The sequence below is a fragment of the Eumetopias jubatus genome, unplaced genomic scaffold (genome assembly GCF_037043125.1).
Source record: "Eumetopias jubatus isolate StellerSeaLion01/CBP00866 unplaced genomic scaffold, mEumJub1_p1.0 scaffold_6, whole genome shotgun sequence".
NCBI classification, from domain to species: Eukaryota; Metazoa; Chordata; class Mammalia; order Carnivora; family Otariidae; genus Eumetopias; species Eumetopias jubatus.
This window is the reverse complement of record NW_028274812.1, coordinates 14,561,157-14,570,304: the sequence shown is the minus strand read 5'-3', so window position 1 is coordinate 14,570,304 and position 9,148 is coordinate 14,561,157.

Here is a 9,148-nt window from a genome sequence, read left to right as displayed (position 1 = left end):
AAGTGGGGGATTTGAATCTAGACTAGGTTTTAGGTGATATTGGGAGATTATAATGACTTTATGAAAAATGCTATGTGATTATGTAGAAATAGGTCCTTATTTTCAGAGACACATGCTAAAATCTATAGGGGTGAGATATTGCTAATTGTTATTTACTCTAAAGTACTGTAGCAGAAAAAAAGTTAAAGAAGCAAATACAGCGCAATATTAACAACTTTAAAATCTAGATGATAAGCATATGAAGGTTCATGATGCCATTTTCTCAACCTCTGTATGTTTGGAAGTTTTGTTTTGTTTTTTGTTTTTGCTTTTTTTTTTTTAAGGTTTTATTTATTTATTTATTTGAGAGAGAGAGTGAGCAGAAGGAAGAGGGAAGGAGAATCTGAGGTAGACTCTGTGGTCAGTGCAGAGCCTGATGCCAGGCTCGATCCCACAACCAAGAGACCATGACCTGAGTCGAAACTAAGTGTCAGATGTTTAACCAACTGAGCCACCCAGGTGCCCCTGTTTGGAAGTTTTAATAATAAAGATGTTTAAAATGTTTTGGAGCTAAAAAAATAAAATGAAGTTCTTGCCACTGAGTTTTAGCAACCACCAAGCGGACACATGGATTAGCAAAAGTATTATTACTTGTTTCTGTCTTCCAAATTTTCTAAAGTCTTATAAACTTTAAACTATAAGTCAGAGTTACTTAATTGCTTGCTTTGAAAGACCTTGAATATGAAGAAATACAACAGTTAAAAAAACCTTTTTTTCCTTCTTCTTCCTATCTTTATGTCCACCTCTTTGCATTGTTATATAACACTTATTAAAGGACTTCTAAACAAGAAAATGTAAATAAGAAATAGACGATAAAGCTAGGAAGAAATAAAGTGGAGCCAGTAATTATGTTACTGCTCAAAAACACAGTCTTACAGTCCAAACACAGATGAGCCAAAGGCCACAGATTGGACTTTTAGCTTTCTAGCCGTAAATTTTTAAAAAGGACCATGAGCGGATGTATTATTCAGAGTGCTCCTAAGATAAAGGCACATCATTCATCCAGGCAAAGCAAAGCAATTTCTGATTTTAAGTTCTAATAATCATTCGTTTGAAGCTTATCCTGAACAGGATCCCGTATGATGTAATGAACAAAACCCGAAATAACTGCCTTAGGATAGCTAGAGCAAGGAGTTTTATGGGGATGTGTCTTAATTCAGGCAGGTGTCATCATGACAAAAGGAAATTAATGAAAATAAACCTATTAGGGCAAATGGCACAGTATCTTCAAGGTAAACCACACTTCCATGGGCCTGGAAGGAGATTTTTGATGTATCTTGAATAGACCTTGTTAACCAGTTTCAAGAACCCAAAGGGAGTTGACAGATGAACTTTGAAGAAAGAGTTCTAGGAATCCTATAAATTCTATACATTAGCAGGCATTTATAACATGGATGTATTTTTCTGAGGACAGGGTTTGTATCTCTTATCAGAAGGGTATTTGCTTCAGAGAAAACTGAGAACCACTGATTCATAGAAATGAAAAGACTGCTCATCCGTTATGAATATCTTTTTCTTAATGAGCTTTCCAAAAATATATATGATAATGAGTTTTGGGGTTATGTTCTCTACCCACCTCTCAGAATGAAAAAAATCTGTCCACTAAAGAAAGAAAATGTATGCTCTGGGTCAGCTTACCAGAGGAGGCTTGACCTCCTGTCATGAAAGTTAAGGTACTGATTTAGGACTAATTGGTAGAAAAACCTACTTCATATATGCTTAGAGATGAGCCCAGGATATATTCTCTAGGTAAGATAAAGATTTTTACAGAAAATAATTTGGGGTGTGTTTCAAATAAAATTTAAAAAATAACTTCATGTAGTATGTTAAAGTTTAACATGAGCATTTTAAAAGCCGGTGTAGCCAAAAGCTTATCTAGACCATTACGAAAGAGAAGCTGAATAAATCACCCAAAGGCTGTCTAGCTTTAAGCAAAGCAATTTCCTGGAACAACATGCTAATATAAATTGCTTGCAAAATGTACTCCTCTGTAACTGAATAAGATACCTTGCTGAATATGGTTGTTAGCTATAAATGAATTAAAAGTTTTCCTTCTGGCAACAAGGAGTCAGGCCAAAAGTTTCTTAAGGTCTTAGGTAGATCATAAGCATACAAATTTATTATACCTCTGTGTGTGTGTGTGTGTATTTACATATGAATTAAGATTTCATATCTATATATTATAGATTAAGAAAAATATATTAAGTGTATATATGTATGTATGTAAATTTACACATGTATGTAAATGGTGGAGCTTGCATTCAAACCAAGGCAGTGTGACTCCAGCATGTATGCCTTAGCCATTGAGCAAGACTACCTCCATGTGAATAACACAATTCATATTACTTGCTAATAAAAGAATGTTGCCTTTTCACTGTCTGTAAAGAGATTTAATCAAGGAACAATGCATCTATTTCACTCAAAATACTATTCAGTCATTAAAGAGGAAGTAAACATAAAAAAATTGCTATTATTTTCTCCTGGAGATAATTAACTGCTCTGTCAAGACCATTTGTAGAGTGAACATTTTGTTTAAAGTTTTGCAATTGAGAGAAATCTAGAACAGCTAATGTAATAGCTGGATGTCTTCTTTCAGTAGGCTACGGTCTAAGCATAGGAAGTATTGCTTCATTTGTACATAATTAAGAGAGTCCACTTAAATGGTTTATTCTTCTCACTCTCGAATTTCTCCAGCCAGTTTCATGACTGTTTACACAAGTTCACACAACAATAATACTACGAGGACTTTATCCCAATAAAATGATTTAGGGAAAGCAAAAAGCTATACTCATGGACAGATCCAGTCTATCTTTATAATCAAATATAAGAAAACATCAGGGGGAGGGAGGACCCCAGAAGTCTCATATTAAGGGGGATAAAGGCAGCTATATCAACACAATGGAATATTATTAAAAATATAAGTAATTATAAAAATTTTATAAAATCATGGAAAATGTCTAAGTATTGAGAAAAGATAGCAAATACTAATTTATAAATACACATTTAACATCTATTATAATTTTAACAATAAAAAATATAAACTGGTAAAAGGAAATGTGAAAAATGGAATTACAGTGTAATGGAATTATACACATTTTATTATCCTTTCCTTAATATTGTGATTTCTTTTTTTCCTTTCTGATTAACATTTGAAAGTTCCTTGACAGGTTTCTGGGTTTTCATTAGATGTCTTTTGAAGTTTCACTAGTTACTGGGGCACCTGGGTGGCTCAGTTAGGTGTCTGCCTTTGGCTCAGGTCATGATCCTGGGGTCCTGGGATTGGGTTCCCTGCTCAGTGGGGCGCCTGCTTCTCCCTCTCCTTCTGCCTGTCCCTCTGCCTGCCACTCTGCCTATTTATGCTCTCTCTGTCAAAAAACAAAACAAAACAAAAAAAAACTTTAAAAAAACAAACAAAACAAGGATGCCTGGGTTGCTCAGTCGGTTAAGTGTCAGACTCTTGATCTGTTGGGCTCTGAGCTCAGTGGGGCATCTACTTAAGATTCTCTCTCTCCAAGAGATAGTCCTAGATGGCAGAAGAGTAGGAGACCTCAGTTTCATCTGGTCCCAGGAATTCAGCTAGATAGCTATTAAATCATTCTGAACATCTGTGAACTCAGCCAGAGATCTAAGAAAACAATACCTGCAACTCTACAAATAAAAAAGTGACCACTTACTGCAAGGTAGGAGGTGCAGAGAAGTGAATCCAAGGCGATATATTGGAAGATAAACCACAAGGGGAGGGAGCCTCCATAAGCCGGCTACCAGAATGTGCTACAGCAGTAGAAGGCAAATCAGGACTTCTGGAAGTCTGCTCAGGTGAGGGATGTCCCTGCCTGAAAGACTCTCAGGTTGCAAAGCTGGGTGGAATCCTAGCTAGGACAGTGTGGTCTCAGGATTCCCAGGGTCACAGGAAGACCGGGGATGCCTGAGCGTGGCAGAGTTCCCAGGCATTGGAGCAGGGAAACCAGCTGCAATCAGCGAGCCCAGGAGTGGGGTCTCAGCTCGGGGTTTCCATAAACTGTGAACCGTGGCACAGTTGGGTGACTGCTCTCCGAGCATGGGCCTGCCAAGTGGCCAATCTGCCTTGAGATCCTCCTCCCCCGCCCCCCCCCCCCCCCCCCCCCGCTTCCTCCCCGTGGGTGTGCACTGCAGGGGTCTGTAGTGTTTACAGACTTGAAACAGGGTCACATACCTGAGATAGAAACCCTCAGTCACAGGCTGGGTGAGCCCAGAGTGGGGACAGAGACTAGGGAGACAGGAGGGATTGATTGCTTTTCCCTGAGGGTGCACTGAGGAGAGGAGTCCTGAGGTTTCCGCTCAGGAACCAGAGATTGGGAGGCTGCCATTTTCATTCTCATCCTCTAAAGCTGTGCGAAAAGCCTTCAGGGAATAAGAGATACAGAGAGCAAAACCAAGCAGCTTACTTAGGCTGGCCCCTGGCAAGCGTGGTGCAATTCCACCTGGGGCAAAGACACCCGAGAATCACTGCAACAGGCCCCTCCCCCAGAAGATCAGCAAGAACGTCCAGCCAAGACCAAGTTTACCAATCAATAAGAACTGCAGAACTCCAGTGCTAGGGGAAAGTAGTATATAGAATTCATGGTTCTTTTCCCACAATTCTTTAGTCTTTCAACTAATTTTTTTTCTTTCCTTTTTCAGCCAATTTCTTATCAACTCTTTTTACGATTGTTTTTACTTTTTATTTTTACAGTTACATTCTATCTTTTCATTGTATTTAATTTTATTTTAGTATAAATATAAGTTTTTCTTTCTTTACAATTTTGGGATGCAGTTTCTTCTAACAAACAGACCAAAATACACCCAGAATCTAGTGTATGGCTCTGTTTTCTTCACCCATCTGATCATATTCTCTCCCTTTTTTTTCTTCTTCTTCTTTTTAAAGAAAATTAAGCCTTTCTTAATTTTCATCTTTACAGTTACATTTTATCTTTTCATTGTATTTAATTTTATTTTTGTATATATATGTTTTTCTTTCTTTACAATTTTGGGATGTACTTTCTTTTAACAAACTGACCAAAATACACTCAGGATATAGTGTATTGCTCTGTCCTATTCACCTGTTTATATTCCTTCTTTTTATTTTCCTTTTTTTGTTGTTTTTTAATTTTCATTTTTACAGTTACATTCTATCCTTTCATTGTATTTTATTTTATTTTTGTACATATATAAGTTTTTCTTTCCTTACAATTTTGGGATCTAGTTTTCTAAGAAACAGAACCAAATTCACATAGGATCCAGTGTACTGTTCTGTTCTGTTCACCTGTCTGATTATATTCTCTCTTTTTTTAATTTTTATATAATATTTTTCATTTTTGTGTCTCTTCTGATTCATTTAGTGTACATTTCTCTGGGGTTGTTGTTGCCATTTTAGTATTTTGTTCTCTTGTTCATCTATTCTTCTTTGGACAGAATGACAAGATGGAAAAACTCACCTCAAAAAAGAGGCATTACTGACTGCCAGGTACCTAACCAGTATGGATGTAAGTAAGATATTGGAACTAGAGTTCAGAAGAACAATTATGAAGATACTAGCTGGACTTGAAAAAAGCACAGAAGACACTAGAGAATCCCTTTCTGGAGAAATAAAAAGAACTAAAATCTAATCAAGTCAAAATCAAAAAAGCTGTTAATGAGATGCAATAAAAAATGGTGGCTCTAACTGCAAGGAAAAATGAGGCAGAAGAGAGAATTAGTGACATAGAAAACAAAATGATGGAGAATAAAGAAGCTGAGAAAAAGAGAGGTAAACAACTACTGGATCATGAGGGGAGAATGAAACAGATGGATGAAAACCATAAAGCAAAATAACATTAGAATAACTGGGATCCCAGAAGAAGATGGGGGGGGTCAGAGGGTATATTAGAGCAAATTATAGCAGAGGACTTCCCTAATCTGGGGAAGGTATAAAATAGCTACTAAAAAATGCTCAGGTTTTTTGATTTTCTCCTATTTAAAAAACAAAAAATAACCATCCCTCTATATTCACATTTCTCTTGAACTATTGTCATGTCTCTCCTGCAGGACAAAATCAAACTCCCTTGAAAGCTTTCTTTTCAATTTCTCCACTTCCTCACCTCCCAGAAGCTACTGTGGTTTGACTTCAGCCCCTACAGTGCCACCAAAATGAGTCTTGCCAAAAATACTTCATGCTCATCAAATCCAGGGATACTCTTCAGTGATGACCTTTCTCATGCCGCAGAGATCTGATTGGCCATTCTTCCCTCCCTTAATTTCTCCCCTCTGCTTCCTCCGAACCATTCTGCAATTCTCCTACTTCTGTGCTGTTCTTTCTCAGTCCTATTTAAGTATTTTCCTTCTGTCCATGTCTTAAACATTGGTACTCCCCTACAAAGTCTGTTCTATGCTCTTCTAAATCTACACTCTCTTCCTGAGCAGGCTGTGCTACTCGTTTGACTTCTACTATGATATCAATGCTGATGATTCTCAAATCAGTATCTCCAGTTGAGATTATTTTCCTGGACTTTAGGCCCTCATAGCTACTGCCTTTTAAATATCTGCCATGGGATGGCTCATACATGCCTCAAATTCAACCTCTCCAAAACATCATCTCTTTAAAATCTGTTCCCTTTCCTGGATTTCTCATTTTCCACCAAAGGACAAATGATTAATATCCTAATTCATTGAGGTTCTCAACATTTCCTATATATTCCATTTCCTATATGTTCCCAACATTTCCTATATAGTCCTGTGTATTTCTAGTTACTTTAATTTTTTAAATGATATTTTCAACCCTTCTCTCTCACAAAACTGTCTTTTATCATAAAAATATTATACTTCTGCCTGCCCTCAAATTAAGATCTCACCTTCTCTTTTCCATAGAAGCCATAAAATGTAATTTGCTCAACTTCCTACTAATACATTCTCACATCTACATCAAACCTTTTCTCCTTCTCTTCAGGTGCCATGGAATAGGCCTTAATGACTTCTCAGAAACCTGGTGCTATTGTTTAGCCTACTCCCCTGTCCTGAGACTTCAACATTTTGCTTTCCACTGGCTTCTTTCCATCATCACTAAAACATATGTAAGCCACTTCACCATGAAAATTCTCCCCTTTTCAATTACTAGGCTGTCTTCCTCCTCCCTTTTCAAGCCAGATTTTTTGATAGAGTTTCTGGCTTCTTTTACTTTTTTCTGACATTTGAATCTGGATTTCTCTCTCCCCATTTCATCAATATTGTTTTTGCTGAGAACCCCATGCCAAATAATTTTATGTAAAGTTTAAATTAGCATCTTACTTAAACCCTCAGAAAGATTCACTACTACTGATCACCTTAAAAAAGGAGTTTCTATTTACTTTTAAAACCCCTATTCTTTGGATTTATCCTGTACTACCCAGTCTTCTTTTCACTTGTCCTTCTAAACCCAGTGGTAAATCATGGAATACTGTAGGGTTTTGTTCTGATCTTTCTTGTATCTCTCTATAATTTGTCTTTAGGCAGTACAAACGTAGCCCCGTGGTTTCCTTTACCTTAGTCAAGTTGGTGAATCTAATATATTTCTTTTTCTTATTTTTAAAGATTTATTTATTTATTTATTTATTTATTTATTTATAGAGCACAGGCAGGCCTGAGCTGGGGGAGGGGCAGAGGGAGAGGGAGAGAGAATCTCAGGCATATTCTGTGGTGAGGGCGTGGAGCCCAATGCGGAGCTTGATCTCAAGATCACGACCTGAGCCGAAACCAAGAACCCAGAACTCAGATGCCCAGCTGAGCCACCCAGGTGCCCAAATCTGATATATTTCTTACTCTTAGATTTCTCTTGAACTCCCAAGTCATATGTGTCTCCATCACCTCTCCATTTACATTAGGGATTTAGAGCTCCTTAAACTGAACATTAAGGACTTAATTTATAATCTTCATTCTCCTCACCTAACTGTACCAATAATTAGTCTGTTTCTTCTCCCCTATATCTTATTCAAGTGGAAGCTATCAACACCTACCCAGTTCAAGCTAGAAATCTAAGAAAAATCTCAGTCTTCTCTTTCACATCTCCCATTTCCAAAGAGTCCCTAAGTAACCCATCCACTGCTACCAGTTTAGGACAAACCACTATTATATTTTCACTTGTACCACCTCTTAACTAGTTGCTTTAATAAAAATTGCTGGGAAAACCCAGCTGGGGGCCCATGATACCCTGTTAAGCAACTTTCACCTACATGTACTCACTACCACCCAAAACTGTTGTCTTGAAATATTCCTTCATTGTTTTAGATGATTATTAAATACTCAAATCTTATAGCCATTAGCTATAAAAGTTGCTATAGCAGGTTGACAGAAGTACAGCCATTCAAATTTAGACACCAACGCTATGGCTATGAAATATAAGCATGTATTGACATACTAGACATGCGCCTTCCAAGGACTGGTGAATTTTTCTTGGACTCCACACATGGAATACCTGCCCAGTCTAAACATTTAACGTCCAATCATCTTCAAATCAATTAACTCCCCAGCTTCTGCACATCATTCTACCTGAGAAAAGAGTAAGAATGCTGTCCAGCTGGTTTTAAAAAGGAGCAAAGTATGGCCAGCTCTCCAGCACATACACTAGGCCTATGCAGATTCTGTTGTACATCCTAAAAAATGTTCTGTTTACCAGACTAAAGACCCAGTTTTCTGAGGGACAGTGGGTACTAAGAGCATGCCCACCCATTCAACACTGCAAAATTACTATCCCCTTACCACCGAAGCTAAACAGCCTGGAACTTAATTCTCTTTGTGCCCAAAATGTCTCCACTTTTATTCCTGCTATGTACTGTGAGGCAGCATTAAGTTTGCTCTTATTTTTCTCATATTCTGTGAATTGAAGTACCTATAAAAGATCTGCTCATTCTGAGAAAGAAATCTGCTTTAGTGCCCTTTGAAACTTGAACTCCAGTCGTTCTCAGACTGCTATGTTGGTCTTTCTCTAGTCAGTATTTAACTAGTACTCCATGTAGCAGCCAGACTGATCTCTTAAAAACAAATATCAGCTTGGGGCTCCTGAGTGGCTCAGTTGGTTAAGTATCTGATTCTTGATTTCAGCTCAGGTCCTAATCTCAGGTTCATGGGATTGAGCCCCAAGTTG